The 11,308-nt window shown below is 55.1% G+C and overlaps 1 long non-coding RNA gene across 1 annotated transcript; it reads left to right on the top strand.

The window, feature by feature from the left end:
- The first annotated feature begins 7,783 nt into the window (after positions 1–7,783).
- Positions 7,784–8,654, top strand: LOC116183822 (uncharacterized). Its single transcript, XR_004148518.1, has 2 exons — positions 7,784–7,839; positions 8,346–8,654. It is a non-coding gene; the product is annotated as an uncharacterized LOC116183822 (long non-coding RNA).
- Positions 8,655–11,308: the final 2,654 nt, after the last annotated feature.

The following is an 11,308-nucleotide window of genomic DNA, read 5'->3' as shown; positions in this document are numbered from 1 at the left end:
AAAAAAAAAAAAGACGAGAGAACAAACAAACAAAACAAAACAAAACAAAAACCCGAAAGAAAACTCAGTTTCATTTCATGCCTTTTTTTATTGTTTGGTTTTTATTGCCGATGGCTGAGTGGCAGGCACTGGGAAATTAGTTTTTCAAATTTTTTTTCTTTTTTTTTTTCTTTTTTTCTTTTTTTTTTTTTGCCTGGCTTTCTGTCGATTAGGTTTGCCTATTCTACCAAGCCATGTTAAAGGAGAGAAGGGGAGGGGGGGTGGGGAAAGGCAAAAGAAAAAAGAAAACAAAAAACAAAGCAGCACGATCTTCACTATTGTGTTTAATTTATTTCAATGTAGCTTATTTCCTTATAAATTATGAAATTTAAAAGCAAACTAAGTCTTGTGAATAAAAACTGAAAAAGAAACAAAAAAGACTGAAAAAGAAAAAAAAAAAGCCAAAAAAAACCCCCTCCAGCTCCCGGCTGTTCTGTCCAGGATTTGGCGTTGAGCTGATTTTCCTTTTCCCTCCTGCGCTGTCGGAGCGGGCTGATGCTGCTCTCGCCTGCATTTTTGATTTTCTGTTTTTGTGGGTTTTTTTCTTTTGCGAAGCCGCATTTATTGCCGGGGAGGAGGGAGCCGGATGGAAAACTTTCTCTATTTTGTTTTTTTGGTGTTTTTTCCCCCCTATTTTCCTTATTTTGAGGGAAAGCTGCAAGAAAAGCTGCTTGGCTGTGACTGAACGGGGATGGCCGCGGGGGTGGGGGTAGGAGCTGCCCCGCGCCCCCCCCCCCGTCCCAGCTCCTGTTTTGGGGTGCAGCCGCTGCCACCAGCCCGTGTTTGGGGGGTGCCGCCTCTGCCTCCCCCAGCCCCGTTTTTGGGGGATTTTGGGGGGTGCAGCCGCTGCCCCCTGCCACGCGCCCGTTTTCCTTGCGCCGGGGCCGGATCGGGGGTGGGAGGGGTCGGTGCCGAAGGGTCCCGCGTCCCCCCCTTCCCTTCCCGCATCCTTTTCATCCCTTTTTTTTTTTTTTTTTTTTCCCCCTCCCCATTATCCGCATCCCGGCTCCATCCTTGCCGGTGCCACCGTGACTTCGGCGAGGGCGATTTGGAATTAAAAATGAAATTTTCCCGAGGAAAACGGAACGCCGGAGGGGTGGGGGGGGGTGGGGAGGGGTCTATTAAAATGAAATCATTAAACCGGGGGGGTCGTTCTGTCCCGGGACAGGCTCCCAGGCTTGGCCGCGTCACATCGCTCGCGCTTCATCACTTATTTATTATAATTACAATAATTAATGTTGTTAATATTATTTTGTTTGGGGCGGAGGGGGTTGGCCGTGGCTCCGGGAGTGCAAAGTGGGGGGGTCCCCGTCCCCACCAGCCGCTCCCCAAAAAGGCACAACCCCGGCCAGCATCGCCGGGGGCCCCACGGGCAGCCGCGGACACGCGGGGAGCAGCGGGAAAACACGATCAATTCCGGCCTTTTCGGCACTGCCTGCTGCTTTAAAGAAAAAAACGGAATATTCATAAGAATGATGACAACAATTCTTGGGGTCCGTCCGCGCGCGGGGGGACGCCGGGAGCTGCGGGGCACGCGTGGGACAAACGCACCCGTGCCACCCCCGGCGCTGCTTCTAAAAAAAAAAAATCATCTCTGGAACTGCTTGAATTTATTCCGGGTGGCTCTCGGTGCGCGGGGCTGCTGCCCGGCCCTGCCGCCCCCAAATCGGGGTGCGCATCCCCAAATCGGGGTGCGCATCCCCAAATCGGGGTGCGCATCCCCAAATCGAGGTGCACCCCCACCCCACCGCCGGCTGTGCCCCCTGCCGGGGCTGTAAGTGCGGGATTTTAGGGAGGAGCAGCTGCTGCTCACCCCCGTCCCCCGCCGGGGATCCCTCCCTGTGCCAGCCCCGGGCGCTGGGAATTATTCACTCGGCGGGCTGGGGTCCCCCGCTGCCCCCCCTGTAACCCGGAGTGCGGCTGGAGGGGGAAGCCCCGGGCCGGGGGCCGGAGGAGAAGGAGATAAACAAGCGAGGGGGTTGATAGCTGTCATCATCACCATCATCATGGCTTTCATTTGGCTGCCTAATGAGTCAGATCACAGGCAGAGAGAAAAATTGTCAATCGCCCAGGCTCTAATGAATTTTTTTGCAAATTGTAATCAAGCCAGGCCGTCTCAGCTCGCTGATTAATGAGACCCAGGAGGCCCGGCCAGCACCTCAGCTTTTTATTCCATCCCGTCCTCCCTGCACTAAATTAACAGCAACTTGTCTGAGCTTCAAATTAACTCCCAATGATTAATTCTGATGGGGGGGTCTGAAGAATAGCTCGTCCTAATAGGCACTGGCCTCTGATGCTGTTTGAAATTAATACACTTCCCCTTTGGCTGCCGGCTTTAATCCAAGGTTGGGTTTTGACATCACTATATTTGTTGTTCCAATAAATTCCTCTTACATCTGCAGATCAAATAATTGCGGTGCTCGGGGAGCGCGGCGGCGGTGCCGGCGAACCCAAAGTGTCGGAGGGGACGGAGAGGCTCCTCTGCTGCTCGCCCCGGCCAGCCTCAGCAAAGCCCGGCTCTCAATTTAGCACAAATGCGGGTTTTTAAGGCTCGGCAGCAGCGGGGCTGGGATGGCGCTGCCTCGCTGTTAAATAAGACATCAGCGCCTTTAAATCCCCCTCGGTCCCCCCCGGCCGCAGGGCCCGGCACACCGGGGCTGCCCGGGGCCCCGAACCCAGCGCAGCTCGGGGACGGCCGCGCTGCCCCCGTTCTGTTTGCGCTGCCTTAATTGCTGTCATTATTTCAGCCGGGACCGGCCGGGCTGCGGCTTTTCGTGCCTTTTCCCTGCCCTGCTGGCCCCGGGGATGCCACAGGGACCCTGCTGTGCCCGGCCGGGGGGAGCTGGGGGCACCCCCGGGGCCGACCCCGACACCCGCAGGGAGGGGCCGGGGGTCTGCGCTCCCTTGGGAATGCTCTCCCGGAGGACTGAGCATCCTCCCCGTCCCCCACGGGCGGTAAAGAGACCCCCCCCATCACCCCTCAGGTGTCCCACGGGGCTGCGTCCATCTCCGTGGGCCGTGAGGAGAGCGATGGGGCCGGGAAGCGAACCCCCGCCGCCGCCGTCATAAAGCACCCGGCACCCTGACGCACAAAAGCAACACCATATGTACGAAGACAACCTGTGTGAATAATAAATTGCACCGTAAAAATTGATTGCCTATCCCAAGCCTTCGGAAAGGCGGGCAGCGCGGAGGGGGCGGCACCGGGAGGGGACGCTGTGCCCGGCCACCCCGCGTCCCCCCTGGGTGCCGGGTCCCTTCCGTCCTCTCCCGCCGCCGCGGGATGCTCGCCCGCCCCTTGCTTGCTCTTTTCTCCCTCCCGCTACGCCTGGACCATAGAGAGCCTTAATCTATTTATTTCAAGCCACTTCATCCTCTCTCCCGCTTTTGTCCCGGCCCCAGCCTCTGGCTTTGTGGCAGGACCGCTGAGGTTTTAAAAGCCCCTTCCCCTATAGTTTGAGGTCTCCTTGGCTGCCTGAATTACAATGGCTAAAACAGGATTACACTGACCTGATCCTATTAAACTCGCCAATCGATCTGTGCCGCCCTCCCTCCGGCTCCGAGAACTTACTCGCCCAACTTTCCCCGGGGCTCAGCCTGGCAAGAGGGAGAAGCCAAAGGCCGCCTTTCCGAGCAGGCCTGATGGAGGATGGAAGGAAAGAAGGAAGGATGGTTGGAGGGAACTTTTGTTTTCTTCGTTTGTTGCCTTTTTTTTTTTTTTAATGGATCCACGTGGATTTTAAACCTCTGCTTCATCTCCCAGAATCTCGGCTCCCAACTAAAAGGCGGCGTTTCCTCGGTGCCCAGGCTGCCAGCTTTGGCAGGAGATTGAGTCAAACCCGTAAAACCACGCCGAAAAGGGCTATTTCAGCTAAAAGCAAAACGATCCTACGGAATGCCCGCAGAATTTGTAAAGATTTTAGCTACGAGCAAAACCCTCCGGTTTGGTTGGCGGGGGGGGGTGTGGGGCAGCTCGCACCGCGCTCCGCCTTTTACAGACAACCCAACGTGGGGGAACCCCCGGCAAGGCACGGCCCGCATCCCCCCGTGCCCCGGGGGCAGCGGCCGGAGCATCCCCGCGGTCCCGGCAGCGATCCCGGCTCCCCCGAGCCGCCGCTCCCGCAGCTCCCGCCGCTCCGGGCTCCGCTGCGGCGGCGGCGCCGGGGATGCTCCGCGCCGGCAGCTGCGGGGAGCGGGAATTCATCCCCCGCGAGTCCCCCGGGAGGATCAGCACCGGGCGGGGGCACGGCGGGGAAGGCTGGGCTGCGGACGCTGGGCTGCCGGGAGCGCTGCATCGGTGGCGAGGGGCCGCGAGGAGCGGCGAAGGGCCCATCGCCGGCTCCGGGGGAGCGCTTTTAGTGCTCTCATCCTATTAATTAACGGAGCAAAAGACAAGCCGGGGATTCGCATTTATAATTTTGCAGGAGAGTCTTACCAACAGCGAGGAGCTGACTGTGTAGTGCCAAGTGCCTGGAGCTCCCAATCTTCTCGAAAACGCGCCAATACCCCAAAAATGGCCTCTCCAAAAGGGCCATTAGCCGTGATATTTTTTTATTTTAAAGTTAACAGGTCTTGATACTACCTGAAGTGATAAAAATTGCAACTGCCTGAGAATAAACAGAATTTTTTACTGTTCTCCTCCCTTTTTTTGATCCTCTTCAAGATTTTTGGTTTTGCTGCAAAAGCATCTGTACTTGGAAATGATGTGGGGAAAATGTGGGATTGGCCCCAAAAGCCCTTTAAGAAACATCTGCTTCCCTTGCTGGCATTTCCAGAACGGGCAAAAGAAGCCTTGGGAATGGGTTATACAAATTAAGGAATTCGGGTAATTTGCTGGCAGCCTTGACTCGAAACAAACCTGTCAGCTCCTCAGGGCCACAGCAACATCTCTTCACCACAAATCCTCCTGCACCATCCTCGGGACTTATCCCATCACCCTAAATGTGGCAGCTGGGGGTAAGACACCTTATCAAATACACAATTCCTTCGCAATTCCACCACTAGGCCACCCTCCTGCCAGAATTCCATGCCCTGCAACCAACTCGGAAAGCACCTCTGAGCTTTTAAGGAGCAACAACTGTTTAGTTTTCCTCCGCTGCTTGGAAAAAAATTGTCTTAATGCTTTTCACCCGAAACCCCAAGAGGATTTGGGTTGAAATTCTCTCTGCCCACCCCAAACACCAAGCCAGACCCTCAAATTGCAGCAACACACCCCGGGTGATTTCATCTCTGCCCAGCAGCAATGGCAAAGACCAGTGCAGAGAGTTCCCCAGCCCGAGCAGCGGGAGCAGCTTTCTGTCCCCATTCCCTCTCAGCGTGGAGGGGATGGGTGACAGCAGAGACCTCCTGCAAACCTGTAGCTGTGCCATGGAGAGCATTTACAAAGAATCTCTCAGCTGCTGAGGAGCCACTCGGGCTTTTCTGAGCCTGGTTCCAGCCGTGGGCTCACAGTGTCTCTCAGAAACACTGCCCCTCTGAGTTAGGCTCACGGTCATTTTTAAGACACACATCTGTATTTTTTTTTCCAACCAGATGCTGGGCTCCTAAGCCCACAGCTGCTATTTCTCCCCCCTCCCCAGTTATTTTCAAATTTCCCCGTTTCCAGAGTGGCAATAAGTCCCTGCCAAAGGAGGGTAATGGGAAGGCTCTCTCCGAGAGAAATTGTTAATTTGGGATTTATAAAGGACTTTCCTTAATGAATAATAGTTGAGATCGATCTGTCTTCCTGTCTCGTTCTGCAAAGTAACATTTGTAAAGTAAGGTGATCCCAATTACTCCCTCTAATGACCCTCTCCAGGAGAGATTCCAGAGGCGCAGCCACCAATCCTCTGCTCCCCTGGTGCCAGGAGCATCCCCTGCTGCCAGGGCTCTTGGATTCATCCAGCTCCCAGTCCCCCACCTCCCTGGGTTCATCCAGCTCCCAGTCCCCCACCTCCCTGGGTTCATCCAGCTCCCAGTCCCCCACCTCCCTGGGTTCATCCAGCTCCCAGTCCCCCACCTCCCTGGGTTCATCCAGCTCCCAGTCCCCCACCTCCCTGCCTGCCATGGATCACTCCAGGATGTCCCACGAATCTTGCAGGACTCACGGGAGGTTTTGGGCTGGAAGGGACCTCAAAGCTCATCTCATTTCAACCTTCCACTAGCCCAGGTTGCTCCAGGCCCTGCCCAGCCTGGCCTGGGACTTTTCCAGGGATGAGGTGTTAACAGCCTGGCATCCCAGTGGAGAGAGAAGAATGGGTTGGTCCCCTGCTGGCGTTGTCACCCCTTGTCCCCAGGGTGCCAGGTCCAGAGAGGGTCACAACGCCCTGACTCCCACCCACTCCTGGCTTGCCAGAGAGAGGAGAAATGACTCAATTACTGCCCAAAAGTGTCTTCACAGGAGAAAATACCGGCACTGAAGGACCCTTGGATACACGGGAGGGGAGTGGATGCGGCAGCTCGAGCCAGCCAGGCTCAAAGGAGGAGCAAGGCCCTTTTTCCTTAAGTTTTTTGCTTAAAATACGGATCCATTACAGATCGGAGCTAACTAACAAGGTGTGAGGGGTCTCTCCATCTTCTCCAGGTCTTTAGCTGGAGACTGGATGCCTTCAGGGAATTGATGCTTTAGCCAAGAGTGGCTTCTTGCCTTTGCAAGTGCCTTCTCCAGCTGTTTCCTCCCTTTTATCCTGCCTCTCTTCCCTTTGCTTCCCCTCTGCAGCAGGAAACGAAGGTGTGGAAATCCCATTCCCTTCCCTCCTTTTCTTGCTGTCATCCCACATCTCTGTCCCACATCCAGAGGCTGATGGAACATCTGGAGGGCCAGGAGCCAAGGATGGGAATTTTTTTCCCATGCTGCAAATCCTGCTTCCCTGGCTCCCCAACACTTGGGACAGAGACTCTCTGCCACACCACCAGTGCTCCCCTTTCTCCTTTGCCTCCACTCCAAGAACATGAGCCCAGAGATGCCCCAGCACCCGGAGAACATTAATGCCACTTTCCCAGCAATTCCAGTGGAGAAGGAAAACCCAGAAAAAAAAAAATACCTCTTAAAAAAAAAAAAAAAGCGCAAAATAAAATTCTCTTTTGAATCCCATCTGCACTGCTGGAGGGAACTAAGAAGCACAAGTTGTAAGAGCCTTGCTCTGGGTCACCTTCAGAAGAGGTGACCCACGGACGACACTGCCTTTGGATGCCTCGTCCCTGCTCCAAGGACTATTTTGGGTGTTTGAGCTCTGCTACGCTGCCCGAGTGCAAAGAACAAGCTCCTTTTCTCTCCCTGCCTGCAAAAATCATCCCCCCGGCGAACCGGAGCTGCTGCGAGCCGGGCACGGAGCTCAGAGCTTCCCCCACCTCGCAGGGAGGGGATTCTGCATCCCGGCTCTGGCTGCGGGCTCCGGGGAGTGCTGGAGAGGATGAAATCCCGAATTATTTCTTCACCTGGCACAAAACCTCGGCGCTGCCAGTAGTAACTGGCCAGGCCGATTAAGTGGCAGCCACCAGCCAATAAATAAATTGGAACCATCTCCAGACCTGATTAGCTTGCTAATTAAGCTCAGTTACGGGGAAATCTGCAGTCAATCAGCCCGGCCATTACCAGTTGGATCCGCAGAGCGGGAGATGGGGATGCTGCACCTCTGCTGGGAAGAGCAGGAGGAGGAGGAGGAGGAGGAGGAGGAGGAGGAGGAGGAGGAGGGGAGCGTGCTGGGGGTGGGGAGGAAGGTGGTGCCCAATCCGCTTTCCCCAGCAGCAGTCGGAGAGGCTCGTCCTTCCGGGGAATGCCCCACAGCTCCCCAAAACTGCAGAGCGCCTCCAAAGAAAAGGGTGAGAGCAGGGCTGGGGGGTGTGGTGGATTTTTTGGCCGGGACAGGCTGCTCCCCACGGGAATTTGCAGCTCTGTCCCTTCCCTCTGGCTCCCAGCTCGCAGGCAGCAGCTGGGGACCTCCAGGGGATGCTGAGGGACATCTTCATCCCGCACAGCAGCCACGGGGGTTCGCTCCCCTCTCGGGTCAAGGGAGGTCCGCCCTGCTCGGGCTGGCCCGAAGCTGAGCTGGGATTTCCAAGCCGGTGTCCATCCAGCGCTGGCAGCATTGCAGGATGAGATGTTTTGGCATTTGGGAACCCCTTTTCTCCCTCCTGCTGCCAGCGGGCATCAGGCAGGGAGCTTTTCTCTCCTTCTCATCCTTCCTCTGGCAGCTCGAGGCTGCTGCAGATCCCAGCCTTTCCTTCATCACATTCCCGGCCTTCGACTCCCACTAATCCTCCCAAATGACCCGAGTCGTTTGCTCCTGCACCTAAACGGCAACAAATGCCCATTTTTTTCCCTGCAGGAGGTGATCGGGAGAGTCTCTTCAGCCGAGCAACGAGCAGCCCTGGGTGGCAGCAGCACCAATTCCCGAAAGGCTGGAGCCAACTCCGGGGATTTTGTGCATCCCCTGGAAGCCCAAGGTCAATCCCTGAGCACCAGCAGAGCTCCGCGTCCCTCCCGCTGCCCGGAACGGCATCACCTCTCCTCTCCCGGCCTTCAGCGCTCCTCCTGCTCTCTCGGAGCCCAGGGAGCATCCCCGGCTCCAAACAAACCCATCGGGAGCCGGGAGATCGGTGCGGGCAGAACGCAAATAAATAAGTGCTAATTACTGGCGCTGGGCGTCAAATGGTTCCTGGCAGCGCATTTATTGGGCAATTAAAGGGCTTTACCGGGCATTAGGAGAGATCAATGACAGCCCGGTGGGATTCCCAGCCCGGTTTTCCCTCTGCGCTTGGAGTGGTTTCACCAGGAATGGTCACGGTTCCCTCCTGGTCCCTCCCGCAGGCTGTGCTCCGCCTTTAGGGTGGGCTTGGAGCACCCGAAAGGTCTTTCCCAGCCTAAATGGTGCTCCAGAGTCACGCTCTGGGCGTTGCCCAGGCGGGAATTGCGAGGTTTCATCATGGAAAAAGTGCAGCTCCTGCGGGTGTCACCTGCCCGACATCCACCCCGGCAGCGGAGGGGAAGAGGCAGCGGGGATGGGCTCAAAGCAGCTCCGTGGGGGACGAGCCCCAATTTCCTCTCCCAGCTCGGGTAACGCCAAGTTCCAGCCGGAGGGATCCCTGCTCATGGAGGGGATAGGAAGAGGAGGAATTTCCAAGTCCCAAGCCAAGCCAAGCCATCCTATGGCCTGGATATGGGATGCTGTGGGTGCCCAGAGCTTTCCAGGGATTCTGGGCACCAGCCAAATTGGTGGAGGAGATGAAATCCACTGAGGATTGAGAAACTGATGGAAGAAAAATCCACTGAGGATTATTAAACTCACTGAAAACAGGTGACTCGGAAGTCCCTGAGTTTTCAAGTTCCAGGCTGGGGAAACCCATAGCAAACCCCCATGAAATCAGATTTCAGACACCTCCAGCTCTGGCTTTTGGCCACAGGTGGAGAAATAAGAGATCTGGCTCTTTAAGGCCACTCTTACCTGACCTCCACGGAGCATGAAACGTTTTTGTTTAAAAACCAGGTGGATCGGGGTCTCTCCTGGTAAACAAAGCTGTTTATCAGGAAGCGTCAGCCCTATTGCACCACCTCTGAGCTTCCCGTCCTCATCCCATCGCTCCTCTAACACCAATTTGGATTTGTATTAAAAAACCAAATAAAAAGCAGCAGAAGTGCCCTGGGAATGCCCTGGATGAGGGCTAAAAGCAGGTGGTACCTATGGAGTGAGAATCTTCTGGGCTCTGGAGAAGCTTCCTTGAGCTGGTGCTCCCAGCATCCATCAGAGTGAATCCTTTGGAGGCAAGAGTGGAAATGCACAGCGAGGCCCTTATGGCAGAACAACAGTTTGGGCTCTTTAGGAATTACTTTTTCTCTTAAAAAAAAAAAAAAAAAAAAGGAAAAAAAAAAAGAAAAAAGGGGCTGTTTCCCCCACTCCCATTACGGGAATCAAGAGTTTTCCATCAGAACCTCCTCCTGACCCCCGTTGCTTTGCCGCAGGATATTTTCTTTTTTCCCAAGGCATCAGTGAATGCCACCAGCTGGGAGCGTTTCAGGGGTACACAGGGGTGGGCTCGGGGTAAGGTGAGGAACGTGGGCATGAAAGACATCCTTAAATCTGCTCCACCATCCCTGAGCACCAGGATCTTCCAGGAGAAGCCAGATCTTAGGAGGGTTGTTAGGGAGAGAGAGCAGCCAGCCGTGCCCATCACAGAATCAAAACCCACATCCCTTCAGGAGAGCAAAGGAGGGGAGGGACGGATGGTTCCTAAAAAAAGGAGCACTACTACAGCTTAAAACCAAGGGGAATCCATGCCGAGTTCTCCCAGGCTGGAAGTTCACATTTCAAATCCAGAAGGGGAGAACACAAAGCACCACCTCCTGCCTCGGTGCTGGGGGGTTGGACGGGGTGGGGAAACCTTGCAGGAACAAAGGGCTGCAGATGCTGCGTGACAAACCAGCCCCGTCACCCCAAAAAAGGGGGGAAAAGGAACATCCACAAGCAGTCCTGTGGCTTTGCATCCCCCATGGTGCTGCTGGAGCCTCCCTGGAGCACATGGGAGGGAAGAGCAGGGAAAGAAACAGGAAAGTTCCCCCAAATCCCCGTGGGACAGGAGAGGTGGGAGGCTGGATGGGCAATGAGGGATGGACAGATTTAGGTGAAGGCACAGCAGGCTGAGGAGATAAATCCCAAACCCCCAGATCCCAGGCTGTGGCAGCTTCACTCAGACCACGAGGATACAGTTTCACCGTTCCAACCTTGGCCAGGTTTTCTCTGGAGCAGGATCTCCACTGATGCCCTCTGGGGCATCTTGTCCCTCCTGGGTAGCTTGGAGATCACCAGGACTGCATCAGGTGCAAGGTCAGAAAAAGAGCCAACCCCGATCTGCTGCTTCTCCCTCTTTTCGAGGGAAAACTCCCACTTTTCCCACCTTTCCTCATCTCTGAGCACCCCTAATTTCTCTGTGAGACAAGCACAGACTGGGCAAACCACAGCATTGGCTCTCTCTCTGTGCTGCCCATGTAGATCTTAAACGTCTCATTTCACTCTTCACACCAGGGCACCAGGGTTGTTTAAATCATCTTTAAATCACCATTTCCCCCCGTTCCAATGCACATTTATGGAATCTTACCTGCTGTTCTCCAAGGACCACACAGCTCTGCCAACATTATGTAATTTTTTCCTGCAGAGATCTTTCCAGTGAGTTCCCAGTCTGCCCTGGTGAAAACCCATCACCTCCTGCTCCCCTCTCCATCACCTCCTGTTTGTCTTCTCCTTGACCCTGCTTAGATTCCTGATTTCTCCAGGGGTTGTATTCGGGACAGGACCTC

Source organism: Lonchura striata, chromosome 8 (assembly GCF_046129695.1).
Source record: "Lonchura striata isolate bLonStr1 chromosome 8, bLonStr1.mat, whole genome shotgun sequence".
Lineage (NCBI taxonomy): Eukaryota > Metazoa > Chordata > Aves > Passeriformes > Estrildidae > Lonchura > Lonchura striata.
Note: the sequence above shows the minus strand (reverse complement) of the source record. Positions and strands in the feature narration are given on the sequence as shown.